The sequence below is a fragment of the Dama dama genome, chromosome 1 (assembly GCF_033118175.1).
Source record: "Dama dama isolate Ldn47 chromosome 1, ASM3311817v1, whole genome shotgun sequence".
Classification (NCBI taxonomy): domain Eukaryota; kingdom Metazoa; phylum Chordata; class Mammalia; order Artiodactyla; family Cervidae; genus Dama; species Dama dama.
Window position 1 is genome coordinate 49,792,028 of NC_083681.1, and position 18,013 is coordinate 49,810,040.

Below are 18,013 nucleotides of genomic sequence, written 5' to 3' on the forward strand. Positions count from 1 at the left end.
TCTGTAGATTGCCTTTGATAGTGTGCTCATTTTAACAATACTGATTCTTATAATTCAAGAATATTGTATATCTTTTCATTTGTCTATGTCATTTGTCATCTTTAGTTTCTCTCATCAGTGTCTTATAATTTCCGGAGTACAGCTCTTTTGTCTTCCTGGGTATGTTTCTTCCTAGATATTTTTCCTTTTGATATGATGACATATGGGATTGTTTCCTTACTTTCTCTTTCTGGTATTTGGCTGTTTGTGTATAGAAATGCAACAGATTTCTGCACATTAATCTTGTATCCTGCAACATTATTGAATTCATTGATGAGCTCTAGTAGTTTTCTGGTGGTGTCTTTAGGATTTTCTATGTATACTCTCATGTCATCTGCAGTGACAATTTTACTTCTTCCTTTCCGATTTGAATTCTCTTTGTTTTTCTCTGATTGTTGTGGCTAGAACTTTCAAAACTATGTTGAATAAAAGTGGAAAGAGTGGGTATCCTTGTCTTGTTCTTGATCTTAGAGGCAATGCTTTCAGTTTTTCACCATTGAGTGTGATGTTAGCTGCAAGTTTGTCAAATATGGCCCTTATTATGTTGAGGTATGTTCCCTCTATGCCCACTTTCTGGAGAGCCTTTATTTTTATCATAAATAGATGTTAAGTTTTATCAAGAGCTTTTTCTGAATCTATTGTGATGATCATATGGTTTTTATTCTTTAATTTGTCAATATGGAGTATCACATTGATCGATTTGTGGATTTTGAAAATTCCTTGCATCCCTGGGTGTAAATCCCACTTTATCATGATGTATGATCTTTTTAATGCATTGTTGCTTGGCTTGCTAGTATTTTGTTGAGGATTTTTTCATTTGTGTTCATCAGTGATATTATTCTGTAATTTTCTTTTTGTGTGTATGTGATTTCTTTGTCAGGTTTTTGGATCAGGGTTATGCTGGCCACATATAATGAATTCAGAAGTGTTCCTTCCTCTGCAACTTTTGGAAATAATTTGAGAAGGATAGTGTTAATTCATCTCTAAATATTTGCACTAATTCACCTGTGAAGCAATCTGGTCCTGAGAGAGGTTTGGTCTGTTGAGAGGTTTTTAATTCCTGATTTAATTTCAGTACTTGTAATTTGTCTGTTCATGTTTTCTACTTCCTCCTGAGTCAGTCTGGGGAGATAGTACCTTTTTAAGAATTTGTCCATTTCTTCTAGGTTGTCCATTTTACTGGCATATAGTTGCTTGTAGTAATCTCTTATGATTCTTGTATTTCTGTGGTGTTGGGTTTAACTTCTTTATCATTTCTGATTTTATTCATTTGGGCCCTCTCCCTTTTTTCTTGATTCATCTGGCTAAGGATTATCAATTTTGTTAACCTTTCCAAAAAACCAGCTTTAAACTTGTTGATCATTTTTATATCTTTTTAGATTTCATTTCATTTATTTATTCTGTGAGCATTATGATTTCTTTCCTTCTATTAACTTTGGATTGTGTTTGTTCCTCTTTCTCTAGTTGCTTTAGGTGTAAGGTTAGGTTGTTTATTTGAAATTTTTCTTGTTTCTTGAAGTAAGCTTGTGTCACTATAAACATCCTACTTAGAACTGCTTTTGCTGCATCCCATAAGTTTTGGATCATTGTGTTTTTGTTTTCATTTGTTTCTAGGTGTATTTTTTATTAATAATTCCCTCTTTGATTTCTTCAGTGATCCATTTGTTGTTTGGTAGTGTATTGTTTAGCTGCCATATGCTTGTGGTTTTTTGTAATTTTTTTTCTTGTAGTTGATTTCTAGTCTCATAGTGTTGTGTTCAGAAAAGATACTTGATATGATTTCAGTTTTCTTAAATTTGCCACAATGCTTTACGGCCTAACCTGTGATCTGTCCTAGAGAATATTCCATGTGAACATGAGGGAATGTATATTCTGCTGCTTTTGGATGGAATGCTCTGTATATATCAATTAAATGCATTTGGTCTAATGTTTTATTTAAGGTCTGTATTTCCCTACTGATTTTCTTTTTGAAGGATCTATCCACTGATATAAGTGAGGTGTTAAAGTCTGCCTGCAGTAGAGGAGACCCGAGTTTGATGCCTGGGTTGGGAAGACCCTCTGGAGAAGGAAATGGCAACTCACTCCAGTACTCTTGCCTGGAGAATTCCATGGACAGGGGAGCCTGACAGGGTAGAGTCCATGGGGTCGCAAAGAGTTGGACACAACTAAGGAACTAATACACACACTTTATTATTATGTTACTGTCAATTTCTCCTTTTATGTCTGTTAATATTTGCCTTAGACATTGAGGTGCTCCTATGTTGGGTGTATATATAATTACAATTGTTATATTTTCTTCTTGGATCGATCCTTTGGTGATTATGTAGTGTCCTTCTTTGTCTATTGTAACAGTCTTTAAGGTCATTTTGTCTGATATAAGTATGGCTATTCTGTCTTTCTTTTGATTTTCATTTGCAAGGAATATGTTTTTTCCATTCCCTCACTTTCAGTGTTTATGTGTTCCTAGACCTGAGGTGAGCCTCTTTAGGCAGCATATAACAGGCTTGTTTTTGTGTCCATTCAGCCAGTCTATGTCTTTTGGTTCAAGCACTTAATATATTTGCATTTAAAGTAATCATTGATATATATGTTCTTATTGCTATTTATTATTTTTTTTGCATTTGTTTTTATAGGTCATCTTCCCCTGCCCCACTTTCTTCTTTTGTTCTTTTGTGACTTGATGACCATCTTCAGGGTTATGTTTGGATTCTTTTTTCTTTTTATGTGTATATCTATTATAGATTTTTGGTTTGTGGTTAAGAAGATTTATTGTATAGTAGGATTTATTGTTCACTGCTTCCCAGGTGGCTCAGTGGGTAAAGAATCTGCCTGCAATACAGGAGCCTCAGGAGATGCATATTTGATCCCTGGGTCAGGAAGTTCTCCTGGAGCAGGAAATGGCAACTCACTCCAGTATATTCTTGCCAGGATAATCCCATGGACAGAGGAGCCTGGTGGGCTATAGTCCACGGGGTAACAAAGAGTCAGATAGGACTGAGCACGCATACACATATATACTATTGAATATACTACTGTATGCATATATTTTTATATAATTGTTTGAAGTTGCTGATCTCTTACTTCCAAATGCATTTTAAAAACCCTGCATTTTTACTTCTCTTCCTTCATGATTGGGTTTCCGTGGAAGCTCAGCTGGTAAAGAATCTGCCTGCAATGCAGAAAGACCTTGATTCAATTCCTGGGTCAGTAAGTTCCTCTGGAGAAGGGATAGGCTACCCACTCCAGCATTCTTGGGCTTCTTTGGTGGTTCACATGATAAAGAATCTGCCTACAATGCAGGACACCTGGATTTGACCCGTGGGCTGGGAAGTTCCCCTGGAGGAGGGCATGACAACCCACTCCAGTGTTCTTGCTGGAGAATCCCCTTGGAGAGAGGTGCCTGGTGGGCTGCAGTCCAGGGGGTCACAAAGAGCTGGACACGATTGAGAAACGAAGCACAGCACAGCCCTTCATGATTGTTATTTTTATATCAGATTTTACATCCAATTTTTTGTGTATTCCTTAATTGCTTGTTGTGGATATAGAAAATTTTACTACTTCTGCCTTTCAACCTCCCTACTAGCTTTGTGTGTGGTTGATTTCCCACCTTTAGTGTATGTTTGCCATTAATGGTGAGCTTTTTCATTTCATAAGTGTCTTATTTCTAGTTCTGGCCTTTGTTACCTAGAGAAATTCCTTTAACATTTGCTGTAAAGTTAGTTTGGTTGTGCTTAATTATTTTAGCTTTTGATTGTCTATAATGTTTTTAATTTCTCCATCAAATTGGAATGAGAGTCTAGATGCCAGTTTGGGGAGACCTCACTAAGTTGGGAAGCTGACCTCCAGAATTTATTGTCTAAGCCAACAGCCAATACATGGATCTGTATCTCCAATAGCTAGAACCCATATTCCAGGAACCAAAGGATTGGAATTGGTTTAGTTTCTCTCACCATCACCCCCAGTGTTCCAATTTTTATATTTAAACTTCCTCTGCTAACAATCTTAAGCTTTGTTGGATTTGAGGTCTTAGTTTAGAGAGAATATTTCTACCAGCGTGCTAGTAAAACTTCTATTGAACTTGAATGCTGCTGTACTGCTGTTGAGTTGCCTGCCTGCTCTTTTATCTCTAGGAAACATGATAATCATAAAAAATAAAGCAGTGCTCATAGGTAACCTTAATATAAATATAGTTTATAACCTTTATTGTGTAGCTAGGGAAATATAAGTGGCCTATGGAGGAGAAGCATTTCTTAATACATCAAAGAAATGCCTGAACTTTTTGGTCCCCCAAACCTAGAGTGTTAATCGCCCAGCCATGTCTGACTCTTGAGACGCCATCTATTGTAGCCCAACAGGCTCCTCTGTCCATGGGATTTTCCCAGCAAGAATACTGGAGTGGGTAGCCATTCCCTTCTCCAGGGGAATCTTCCCAACCCAGGGATTGAACCTGGGTCTCCTGCATTATAAGAAGATTCTTAAAGTGCTGAGCCATCAGGGAAGTCCACCAGCTTCTCTGGTGGCTCAGAGGTAAAGAATCTGTCTGCAATGTAGGAGACACAGGAAACAGGTTCGGTCTCTGGGTCAGGAAAAGCCCCTGGAGGAGTGAATGGCTACCCACTCCAGCATTCTTTCTGGGAAAATCTCATGGACAGAGGAGCATGATGGGCTACAGTACACGGGGTCACAAAGAGTCAGAAACAAGTGATCGACTGAACACACACAAGCCTAGAATTGTGTTCATGTCTTATGATACTCTCCTTTCAGGATTCTGTGTGAATCCTAGCTACTCTATAACTCCCAAAAGTTTCTAAATTATTCTAAACCTAGTCTGTCAGTCATGTCACATTTCAGGCCAGCTGATCCTGTCCACTAAACTTCTGAGAAGTAGCATGGACAATAACATAGTGTCGTAATCATCAATCAAGTCATGTTCTTGAATCTAGGCTTGGCCACCTACTAATTCTTTATTTTTGAGTAGATTATTTAATATCTAAAAGCCCTAGCTCTTCAAATGTATCAATAAAAAGCTCTGAAATTAGCTACCTCGCAGATATTAAATAAAATGGTAAATTGGAAGGCACTTAGCACCTGGTCCTACATATTATTAGTTCTCTATAAATCAGCTGGATAAATTGGCCTGGAGGTAATGAGGGAGGTCTGGACCAGAGTTAAAGATTTGGTAATCACCTTCAGTTTGCACCAAAATGGTAGCTGAATTCATGAATAATCAAGGCAGTGGTTAACAACCTTGGCTGCAGATTGAAATCACCCAAAGAACTTTGTAAAAGCTATACTTGGTGTCTAGAAAAGCAACACAGGTCCCAAAAATTCTGGCTGACTTGGTATAAGCAGTGTTTCTCCAACTTCAGCATGCTCTGGAATCACCTGGAGGGCTTGTTAAACCTCATATTGCTAAGCCCTATCCCAAGAGTTTCTGAATCAGTAGATTAAAATTTTGCATTTCTTATATATCTTGGGTGATGATGCTGGTGCAGCTGCTAGAGATGAGATTCATAAACTTATATTTTCCTGGCAGCATAAATACTCCTCTACTGTCAGAGTGAAAATAATGACTGTATTCAAGCTCTCCTCATTAGAGATTTCACGAGTTTTCCTAAGCTCAAAAATGAGGATGAAGATGCATTGATGAGAAAAACTAAGGCATGAAAAGTGGGTTTTGATATCAAGTGCAGTCATCTAGAGGGACAGTGTGAGATTATGAAGTGACTGAAGGGCCACTAGTTACACAGTCTTATTTTGCCCAAACATGTTTCTGGAGGGAGAAGGTTGGGGCTGTAAGGAAGAGACCCTACAAAGGATGGAGTTGGCAATGGATTCTGCCCACACAGATAAAATAATATGACTTGTGTCTTCTTCTATAATAATTAAGGCAAGAAGTGTTTATTGCTTTTCAAGTGGAATGGTGTAATATCACTGATTACTGTGTTTATTTTATTATCAAGATTAAGATTCTAGCTCATTTCTGACAGTTGCCATTTTTTGCTTGTTGAAGAATGAATTACCATGTAGTACTTACAGGTGGACATACTCAAAGGTATTCCAATTAAAAACAAAAAGGTAGCTAACAGTCCTCAGCTGCCACTTTACTTCTGGTTTAATAGATTCAGGAAGCTCATTGGCTCCAGCCTGACCAATCATGTTGGATCTCCAACTCTGACCAATTAAGTTCTCTCCCCTTCTACTTAAGTGAGATTCTGGGAGTTACCAGCTCTTTTTGCTGCACACTGAGGTGGTGGGAGAATCAATTCTGAGTACTAGTTGGAGCTCCTGGACGTTCTCAAATACAGATTCTCTTTTCTGTCAGTTTCTACTTTTCTATTTCTGCCTCCTTTGAGAGACAATGGATTTCCTGTTTCTTGGCTGTGAGAGAAAGATAAGCAAAATGAATAAGGTGTCTAGGTTTTAGTCATTCTTCCTTTTGTCTATTTCATAATCACAAAATAGTTATAAGAAGTCAAAACTTCGGTTTTTTTCTCACTGATGAGAAAGAGAAAGTTTGTACTGAGTTGAAGAAATGCTTTGGCTGATCAAATACTGGAAACTACCTCTTCAGGTACTTTACCAACAAAGGTCCATCTAGTCAAAGCTATGGTTTTTGCATTAGTCATGTATGGATGTGAAAGTTGGACTATAAAGAAAGTTGAGTGCCAAAGAGTTGATGCTTTTGAACTGCGGTGTTGAAGGAGACTCTTGAGAGTCCCTTGGAGTGCAAGGAGATCCAACCACTCTGTCCTAAAGAGAATCAGTCCTTGCATATTCATTGGAAGGACTGATGTTGAAGCTGAAACTCCAATACTTTGGCCACGGATGTGAAGAACCAACTCACTGGGAAAGACCCTGATGTTGGGCAAGATTGAAGACAGGAGGAGAAGGGAACGACAGGATGAGATGTTTGGATGGCATCACCAATGTGATGGACATGAGTTTGAGTAGGCTCCAGGAGTTGGTGATGGATAGAGAAGCCTGGCATGCTGAAGTCCATGGGATCACAAAGTCGGACACAACTGAGTTGAACCTCTTCAGATGGAGTTCTTTCCTCCTACCCCTGCTTTCTTTACTTGGCTTCTTGTGGGTTCTTGGAAAATCTGGGACTGGAAATAACTCTCAAAAATGATGCTAGCAAAGGGCTGGGCTGTGAGCACTAATCCTGCTTTCATCAGAAAGGGCATGCTAATTATGTTTGGCATCCCTTACAGTGGAAGACTGCAAGAAAGACCTTCGCTGGTTGCCTCAAGCTTTGGTTCTATAACTCTAGCCTAGTCTATTAAAACTAACCACACTATTCCTGACAAGGGCACCTTATGGGCTACTTCTCTTCTGACTCACAAGATAGCACATCAGAGGGAAACTCCTTATGAATACAGCCTATTGTCATCCTGGTGCTTTCACTGGGCTTGCTTTATAACTAACTGCTGCCCCAAAAGCCACCCAAAGCTTTCAGGAAGGACTTCCTGCCCAGTCCATTTTGTTTCATGGACATTTACCCTGTCTGAGATGCATTTTCTTAAAAAAATCCTTTTCCAGACAGAAGGGCCATTCTCAAATTTAAGCTTTCCTTATTTTCTCCATTCCCCTTAATCAGCCACTTTCTTGGGGAGCTTGAAATCTGGGAGATACTCTGATGTTTGGCTGGAATTTGTGAGGCAAGACCCACAGCTAGGGAAGGACTCTGGGGGAGAGACTCTATCAACCCATAATGCCCTCATATGCCCACTGTTTAGCTTTCTTACTTTACCTTTTGAGCTCTTAACTTGGTGTTTTCATCTTCATAGAAGCAAGTGATCCTTTGGCCCCCTAGCTATTACAGTCTTCAAAAGTCTTTGAAATAGTCTTATCTCCTATGTCCCTAGGATTTTAGGCTAGAGTTCATCGTAACAGCACTGCTGAAATCAGTCTGTAGCTTTCTTATGGGACCCCCAGATCCTAAAGTTGCCTTTCACACTTCATAGCCAAACAACAGATCTTTGAATTCAAGAATCTCTACATTCAGAACTCATTTTCTGGCAGGGTTTGCTGATGTTCCTCAGCCTGCAGTTGAGTCTCATTAACATCATAATTGACTTGAGCAAAAAGATCCCTGTAAGGTGTATAGGCTGGGGTGGAATTGGAGCATTACATGGGGCTGTGACACCAATCCTAGAAGGTTTCCTCTTTCCTCACACTACTTCTGTCCTGAAAGGAAAATGATCTTGACAGCTGAGATGCCAAGAAATGCATCAAGACTGTTAATAGGTGAAATTTAAGGGCTCTTTCTATAGGATTTACTTTCCTGTTGCTTAACTTGGATTCAAAGCTTTTTCCTTAGTGTGTGAGTAGTTATCCTGATTTGGAGCTGAGCTATCATAATTTGAAAGATCACAGATGCTCATCACTTACAAGACTGTTAACCCAACAGGATTAAATAGCCTCACCTGTGCCTGGCTTCCTTGAGTGACCTTGTCTTCATCTGTGTAGAATGTTCTTTTCCCTATCAGAAGTCATCAGAACACAAAACAGAATCTATCCCTTAGGATCCTGTTTCTAGCAATTATTATGGAATTTTTAACTCAAAAATGTCATAGGGCAGGCCAACAACCTTCTAACAATCCCAGTTAGTGTGGTGGAAATGGCAGCCATCATACTTCATGGAGGTAAAGGTGAAAACTTGGATCAAAGGATAAGGAATTTACACCAGGAAAGATGAGAGCAGGGACACTTAAGGAGATCTGCCAGGTTCAGAAGTGCTCCTTACAGTAGAGTGACACAGGGTGTTTGTAGCCTCAGGGACTCCCTTTCAGGAATACAACAGTGCTAAGGGAGCAGGAGTTACTGCTCAATGTAATGTGTATCTTCAACAGATGGTATCTAGACATAACATTAAATCCCAGTGAAGAGCTTTTCAGTCACTGTTTTGCTAACAGTATTGCCTTGAACTTATTTTGTCCCAAAGGAACTAGAGGTTAATGGTTCAGTGGTGATCACAAGAGTTATAAGCCTGAATGGTGGTTCTTCCAACTGAAGATCTATTCAGATCACCTGGGAGCTTTCTGTTACTGGTTATTGATGGCTCCTGAGATTGGATTCAACTTCAATTTTAAGCAGTCTTACACTTAGCTTCTGTCACACCAGACAGGTCGTCCAGGTCAGAGCAGGGGATAATTGTCATCCCTCAGAAAAGGACATGGCAGAGTTAACTGCACCTTCAGTTTCCTCATAACACTTGGTTTTGTCATTTGTCACTGAGGATTCTAAGCCTCCATGTGGGGCTTCCCCAGGATTTGCATGTCCTGCGTTGGTATCAAGTATTGAGTAGATCTGGGTAGAAAGCAATTCTCTTTGGGAACAGGAAAGTTTGGATTCACTGCACAAGTTTTACTGAAGGCCTTTCTGCAGTGAAATACCTGCATTTCCTGTACACCTTACTAATGATGGCAGCTCACAGAACTTTCATAAACTCATCCTTTCTAATACATCTTCAAAAGTGTTTGGTTTCCAGCTGTATTGAATTGTAATAGGCAGTTAAAAAAAAAAAAGTCATAAGGCAAGTTATTACCTTGTTTCTTGTTCCTATAATCAGACTTCAGAATGACTGCCCACTTCTGAGTTCTTTATAGAAGTAGTGGCATCAACAGCCAGAAAAGTTGGGGGTAAGGTTTGTTGATGAGGTTTTAATGCAAACTCAGTATATGCTTTTTCCTTCTGGATGCTGTTACTTGGACTTGTTCCTTAGATAGCAAAGTTTGTAACATCTCTCTCCTTCAAAACTTCTTGAACCACCACTCTGCGGTTCCTGGGCCAAATGCGTTGATGTTTTGAGTTGTCTCAGCTGCTTATGACCCATTTTGAACTCGAATAAGACAATTGCTCAAATCAGAAAAAATTGCTCAAATTTGCTTTTTAACATTTCCCTAATCTAAAATATAAATTGCAAGTAATAAGTCATTAGCTAAAAAAAAAAGCGAAAAATGCACATTAAAATGATGTTTTAACATAACCACATATAAGAATGTAATCCAATATCAAAGGCAAATTTCAGCAATGTAAAAACCACAATTACTTTTGTACCAACCTACTAGGTATAGGGGCTTCCCTGGGAGATGGGATGGTAAAGAATCGCCTACAGTGCAGGAGACCTAGGTTTGATCCCTGGGTTGGGAAGATCCCCTGCAGGAGGGAATGGCTACCCACACTGGTATTCTTGCCAGGGCAATTCCATGGACAGAGGAGCCTAGTGGGCTACATACAGTCCATGAAGTCACAAAGAGATAGGGCTGATCGACAAACACTAACTTTTCATTAGGTTCATTTAAGACTTCTCCATGTTGGAGGTACTTGTCTGTGTGGTGGGTACCCCATAACAGAAGAACAAACATACTTTCCATTTGTTCTGTTAGGTTCAGTTGCACAGTCATGCCTGAGTCTTCTGGCCCCATGGACTGCAGCACGCCAGGCTTTCCTGTCCATCACCAACTCCCAGAGCTTACTCAAATTCATGTCCACTGAGTTTGTGATGCCATCCAACCATCTCATCCTCTGTCATCCCCTTCTCCTCCTGCTCTCAATCTTTCCCAGCATCAGGGTCTTTTCCAATGAGTTAGTTCTTCACTTCAGGTGGCCAAAGTATTGGAGTTTCAGCTTCAGCATTAGTCCTTCCAATGAACATTCATGGCTGATTTCCTTTAGGATGGACTGGTTGGATTTCCTTGCAGTCCAAGGGACTCTCAAAAGTCTTCTCCAACACCACAGTTCAAAAGCATCAATTCTTCAGTGCTCATCTTTCTTTATAGTCCAACTCTCAAATCCATACATGACTGCTGGAAAAACCATAGCTTTCACTAGACCTTGTTAGCAAAGTAATGTCTCTGCTTTTTGATATGCTCTCTAGGTTGGTCATAGTTTTTTTTCTTTCTTTTTTTTTTTAAGGAGCCAAGTATCTTTTAATTTCAGGGTTGCACTCATCACCTGCAGTGATTTTTGGAGGCCCCCCCCCAAAAGAAAATCTCACTGTTTCCATTCTTTCCCTGTCTAATTGGCATGAAGTAATGGGACCAGATGCCATGATCTTAGTTTTTTGAATGTTGAGTTTTAAACCAACTTTCTTCCTCTCCTTTAACTTTCATCAAGAGGGTCTTAATTATTCACTTTCTGCCATAGAGGAGGTGTCATCTGAATATCTGAGGTTATTGATACTTCTCCCAGAAATCTTGATTCCAGCTTGTGCTTCATCCAGCCCAGTGTTTCTCATGATGTACTCTGCATATAAGATAAAAAATCAGGGTAATAATATACAGCCTTGACGTACTCCTTTCCCAATTTGGAACCAATCTGTTGTGCCATATCCAGTTCTAACTGTTGCTTTCTGAGCTGCATACAGATTTCTCAAGAGGCAGGTCAGGTGGTCTGGTATTCCCATCTCCTTCAGTATTTTCCACAGTTTATTGTGATCCACACAGTCAGAGGCTTTGGCATAGTCAATAAAGCAGAAGTAGATATTTTTCTGGAACTCTCTTGCCTTTTCGATGATCCATCGGATGTTGGCAATTTGATCTCTGGTTCCTCTGCCTTTCCTAAAACCAACTTGAACATCTGGAAGTTCACGGTTCACATACTGTTAAAGCCTGGCTTGGAGAATTTTGAGCATTACTTTGCTAGCATGTGAGATGAGTGCAATTGTGCGGTAGTTTGAACATTCTTTGGGATTACCTTTCTTGGGGATTGGAATGAAAACTGACCTTTTCCAGTCCTGTGGCCACTGCTGAGTTTTCCAAATTTGCTGGCATATTGAGTGCAGCACTTTTACAGCATCATCTTTTAGGATTTGAAATAGCTCAACTGGAATTCCATCACCTCCACTAGCTTTGTTCATAGTGATGCTTCCTAAGGCCAACTTGACTTCACATTCCAATATGTCTGGCTCTAGGTGAGTGATCACACCATAATGGTTATCTCAGTCATGAAGATCTTTTCTGTAGAGTTCTTCTATGTATTCTTACCATCTCTTCTTAATATCTTCTGCTTCTGTTATGTCTGTACCAATTCTGTCCTTTATTGTGCTCATCTTTTTGTGAAATATTCCCTTGATATATCTAATTTTCTTGAAGAGATCTCTAGTCTTTCCCATTCTATTGTTTCCATCTATTCCTTTGCATTGATCATTGAAGAAGGCTTTCTTATCTCTCCTTGCTATTCTTTGGAACTCTGCATTCATATGGGGATATCTTTCCTTTTCTCCTTTGCTTTTTGCTTCTCTTCTTTCCTCAGCTATTTGTAAGGACTCCTCAGATAGCCATTTTGCTTCTTTGTGTTTCTTTTTCTTGGGGACGGTCTTGAAAACTGCTTCCAGTACAATGTCACAAATCTCTGTCCATAGTTCTTCAGGCACTCGATCAGATCTAATCCCTTGAATCTATTTGTCAATTCTACTGTATAGTCATAAGGGATTTGATTTAGATTATACCTGAATGGTCTAGTGGTTTTCTGTACTTTCTTCAATTTAAGTCTGAATTTGGCAAGAAGGAGTTCATGATCTGAGCCACAGTCAGCTCCCAGTCTTGTTTTCACTAGCTGTATAGAGCTTCTCCATCTTTGGCTGAAAAGAATATAATCAATCTGATTTTGGTATTGACCATCTGGTGATGTCCGTGTGTAGAGTCTTCTCTTGTGTTGTTGGAAGAGGGTGTTTGCTATGACCAATGCATTCTCTTGGCAAAACTCTGAGCCTTTGCCCTGCTTCATTCTGTACTCCAAGGCCAAATTTGCCAATTACTCCAGGTATTTCTTGACTTCCTACTTTTGCATTCCAGTCCCCTGAAATGAAAAGGACATCTTTTTGGCTGTTAGTTCTACAAGGTCTTGCAGATCTTCATAGAACCGTTCAACTTCAGCTTCTTCAGCATTACTAATCGGGGCATAGACTTGGACTACTGTGATTTTGAATGGTTTGCCTTGGAAATGAACAGAGATCATTCTGTCATTTTTGAGATTGCATCCAAGTACTGCATTTTGGACTCTTTGGCTTACTATGATGGCTACTCCATTTCTTCTAAGATTCTTGCCCACAGTATCAGATATAGTGGTCATCTGAGTTAAATTTACCCATTCCAGTTCATTTTAGCTTGCTGATTCCTAAAATGTCAATGTTTGCTCTTGCCATCTCCTGTTTGACCACTTCCAATTTGCCTTGATTCACGGACCTAACTTTCCAGGTTCCTATGCAATATTGCTCTTTACAGCATCTCACTTTACTTCCATCACCAGTCACATCCACACCTGGGTGTTTTTGCTTTGGCTCCATCTCTCCATCCTTTCTGGAGTTATTTCTCCACTAATCTCCAGCAGCCTATTGGGCATCTACCGACCTGGGGAGTTCATTTTTCATTGTCCTGTCTTTTTGCCTTTTCATACTGTTCATGGGGTTCTCAAGGCAAGAATACTGAAGTGGTTTGCCATTCCCTTCTCCAGTGGACCACGTTTTGTCAGAACTCTCCACCATGACCTGTCCATCTTGGGCGGCCCTACACGGCATGGCTCATAGTTTCATTGAGTTAGACAAGGCTGTGGTCCATGTGATTAGATTGGTTAGTTTCCTGTGATGGTGGTATTCATTCTATCTTCCCTCTGATGGAGTAGGATAAGAGGCCTATGGAAGCTTCCTGATGGGATACACTGACTGAGGGGGAAAGGGTGGTGTTCTGATAGGTGGGATCATGCTCAGTAAATCTTTAATCCAATTTTCTTTTGTTGGGTGGGTCTGTGTTCCCTCCCTGTTTGGCCTGAGGCCAAACTATGGTGGAGGTAGTGAAGATACTGGTGACCTCCTTCAGGAGGTCCCATGCATGCACTGCTGCACTCATGCCCCCACCCTGCAGCAGGCCGCTGCACACCCAGGCCTCTGCTGGAGACTCCTGGACACTCACAGGCATGGGTCAGTCTCTGGTGTAGTCCCTGCTCCTTTCTCCTGAGTCCTGGTGTGCACAAGGTTTTGTTTGTGCCTTCCAATGTCCGTTTCCCCAGTCCTGCATAAGTTCTGGTGGCTCTATGGTGGGGTTAATGGTGACCTCCAATTGTTAGATGTCTGCATCTACACCCTAAAATCTTAAATGAGTAGCACTCCAGGGATAGAAGTGCAGTCTGAGCAGGATATTATTTTCATATCTATGAAATATGTGGCAGAAAGTGAAGAAGAACTAAAGAGAACTCTTGATGAAGGTGAAAGAGGAGGGTGGAAAAGTTGGCTTAAAGCTCAACATTCAGAAAATGAAGATCATGGCATTCAGTCCCATCACTTCACGGCAAATAGATGGAGAAACAGTGGCAGACTTTATTTTGGGGGGCTCCAAAATAACTGCAGATGGTGACTGCAGCCATGAAATTAAAAGACGCTTACTCCTTGGAAGAAAAGTTACGACCAATCTAGACAGCATATTAAAAAGCAGAGACATTACTTTGCTAACAAAGGTCTGTCTAGTCAAGGCTATGGTTTTTCCAGTAGTCATGTGTGGATGTGAGAGTTGGACTATAAAGAAAGCTGAGCACCGAAGAATTGATGCTTTTGAACTGTGGTGTTGGAGAAGACTCTTGATAGTCCCTTGGACTGCAAGCTTCAACAGGTCCATCCTAAAGGAAATCAGTCCTGAATATTCATTGTAAGGACTGATGTTGAACCTGAGACTACAGTACTTTGGCCCACCTGATGTGAAGAACTGACTCATTTGAAAAGACCCTGGTGCTGGGAAAGATTGAAGGTGGGAAGAGAAGGACACACAGAGGATGAGATGGTTGGATGGCATTACCGACTTAATGGGCAGGAGTTTGAGTAAACTCTGGGAGTTGGTGATGGATGGGGAGGCCTGTCATGCTGCAGTCCATGTCATGCTGCAGTCCATGGGGAGGGCTGTCATGCTGCAGTCCATGGGGTCTCAAAAAGTCGGACACAACTGAGCAACTGAACTGGACTCGCATCATTTAAGGGAAAGTCTTTCCTTATCAGCAGTGTAGGTCAGTAGTTTCTGCCCCTACAGTATGGTTTTGAGAATTATGTTAGGAATCAGAATCAAGAGTGGCTAAGAGCTATATATTATTCCTTCTCTAAATACTTGAGCTACTATTTAATCTGGAGGGTAAACTCAATGTTCTAATAAAGCAACATCACACACCTTTATTCGGTGATCCATTTAAAGGCCAGCTTATTGTGATCAGGGATCCTACAATGGGATCAAGGTTAGTTTCTGTGGGAAGGATAAGATTTACTTTCCGTGGAGCCTTTACATACTTCAGGCCACTTGATGGGAGCCACCTGCTGGCAAAATATACAGGCAATGCTAAGACATAGTCATCTTGTCTTACTTCCTTGCATGAAGCTAATTTTCTTTTTCCAGGCCATTCTTTTATGAGCAGTATTCCTTGTAGCTGTGGGTCATACAACTAAGTCTTTTCTATAACTCTTCATTTATATCAATATAAGCAGTTTTGGCAGAATCTCAGTTGATAAGACTTAAATAGGAAGACGCATTTCCTGAAGGCTAAGGCCATTTTGATAAAATGACCCAGTTTTTAATTTACATATTAAAGTACACACAGAAAAATATGTAACATTATATGACACCACAAATGTTACATAGACTACAGCCAAAACACTTGATCTCAGCAGCTCAAGAAACTGAGCAAGGATATTCTACTCTATTGTGTATAAAATGTGAACAATACAACCTAATAAAACATTTAATTCATAAGAATTTAAATAAATGATAAATAAACACCAAGTAACAAGTGCTACTTGTTACTGATTGTTTTGTCTTCTTTAGTTTAAATATACTTTAAGCAAAAAAAAAAAAAAAATCCTCTGCCCTTTAGAATTTAGAGTTGTACTTTCTTTTATTAGCATTCCTTTGAAATTACAAAACCCAAAGAACATTAGGACCTAACATCTCAGACTCCTTGAAGTTCCCAAATGAGAAACTGCCCACCATATTTATTTCCTCCATGAGCTTATTTAAAAGAAGGGAGTATCATTCATTTGATTTTAGTTTCTATGTTGAGAATTTAGAGAAGTCTTTCCTGGATCTGCTTGGTGCAGGCAGCATGGACAATGGGATTGAGGATTGGAGGAATGAGGAGGTAGAAGTTGGCTAGCAAGGTGTGGACTGGAATGGGCAGTCCATGACCAAATTGTGAATGAGGGAAGAAACAGCAACGGGAACATAAAAGATCAAGATAGCACAAATTTGAGAACCACATGTCCCCAGGGTATTATGCCTGGCGTCAGGAATAGCCAGCCCCTTCATGGTCCTGAAAATCATCACATAAGAGGCAGCAATAGCCATTGAGTCTAGGATCAAGACCATAAAGCCAGTGCTCATCCCACAGACATTGTTGACCCTGCTGTCACCACCTACCAAGGTGACCACAGCCAGGGGTTCCCAGTAGGAGGGGGAGAGGACATGGGCTTTGTAAAGGAGGCAGCTGCAGGCAGATCATCAGAGGCAGGGGTTCAATGTAGAAGATACCCCAGCAGAGGTCAGCCAGCCCCAAACATCCCACCACAGTATGCATGAGCACTGTGGTATGAGGGAGTGTGTCACAGCTACATAGCAGTCAAAAGCCATGGCAAGGAAGATGCCTGGACAGAACCAGGGCAATGATAGCCGACATGCACAGAAAGAAGTACATGGGCTGGTGCAGGCTATGCTCCACCCCTACCACAGCCAGCATGGTGAGATTCCCCAGCACAGCTACCAGGTACATGGAGTCAGAGCGGATGGAGAGCCAGATATGCACAGACTCCTGTTCTGAAATGCCAGTGAACTGGAAGAAACTGGGTTCTAAGCAGACATTATGAAAAGTGAGCATGGCTAGTTATAAGTGCACCTTCTCACTTGTGCCCCAAAATGTGGTAGGACATTTTTTTCCAGAAATTAAAGACAAGAATATTCTTAGATCCTATGAAAAGGAATAGGATCATTGACTAGATAAGAGTCTATAAAATTTCTTTGAAGTTATAGAATAATGTCATGGCATGCCCTTACTGTGTAATGTCCACAAGTTTACCAAGCAGAAGCCAAAAATATTTATTTGAATGAAATGCATATCTTTATGTGATGTGACTCTCAAGGAATAATGCTTTTTCAACAATGAAAATGACCTAAGGTGGACAGTTGACTATTTAGCCACTTAATAACTCTGTAGGTTGATTTTGAGATTTCTCAGAATCATGTTAGCAAGGTTCAAAGTGGACATTCCTTGATTAGAGACAGTGATGCTGAAAAATAACAGTGACAGCATCCGGGGCTCTAGATAGACCCATGGGACTCTCTAGAGTCTATGATAAAGCTTAATCTTGGGGCCAGCATTAGCTATTGGATGAGCCTGAATGTTTAATCTTCAGGCCAAAATCGAGGTGGATGTGGTCGCATGAAGACGTTCCAGAGGGCTTAACAAAATGATTTCTTAAATGTGAGAGTTGATGACTAGAGTTCAGTTTTGTGTCTACAAGGGCTCTCTGCCTTCTTGGAGGCTGAGTGGAGATGAGATCCCAGAGGTGGAGAATGTTCTCCCTAGGAAGGAAAAAATAATTAGTGTGGAGAAGCATGAGGCCTAGATGAATATTTGCCCAGAGAAATGCCTTTACTCAGAGTCCAGAGCTACTGGCTAATGGGGAGATGAATATTCACAAAATTATTTCCAGGTCTTCTTTCTGTTTTATTAGGATCCAAGGTCATATCAAAATATGTTCCTGTGTATACTAGAGGAATTCCCAATCAAAAAAGTAAGCAGAAGACCTAAATAGACATTTCTCCAGAGAAGACATAAAGATAGCCAAGAGGCACATAAAAAGAGGTTGAATTTGACTAGTATTAGAGAAATGCAAATCAAACCTGCAAATAGATATTATCTCACACCAGTCAGGATGGCCATCATCAAAAAATCTACAATAAATGCTGGAGAGTGTGTGGAGAAAAGGAAACCCTCTTGCAGT

The 18,013-nt window shown here is 40.3% G+C and overlaps 1 pseudogene; it reads right to left on the reverse strand.

The window, feature by feature from the left end:
* Window positions 1-16,050: 16,050 nt before the first annotated feature.
* Window positions 16,051-16,887, reverse strand: LOC133054434 (olfactory receptor 52M1-like; annotated as a pseudogene).
* Between the last annotated feature and the right edge of the window lie 1,126 nt (window positions 16,888-18,013).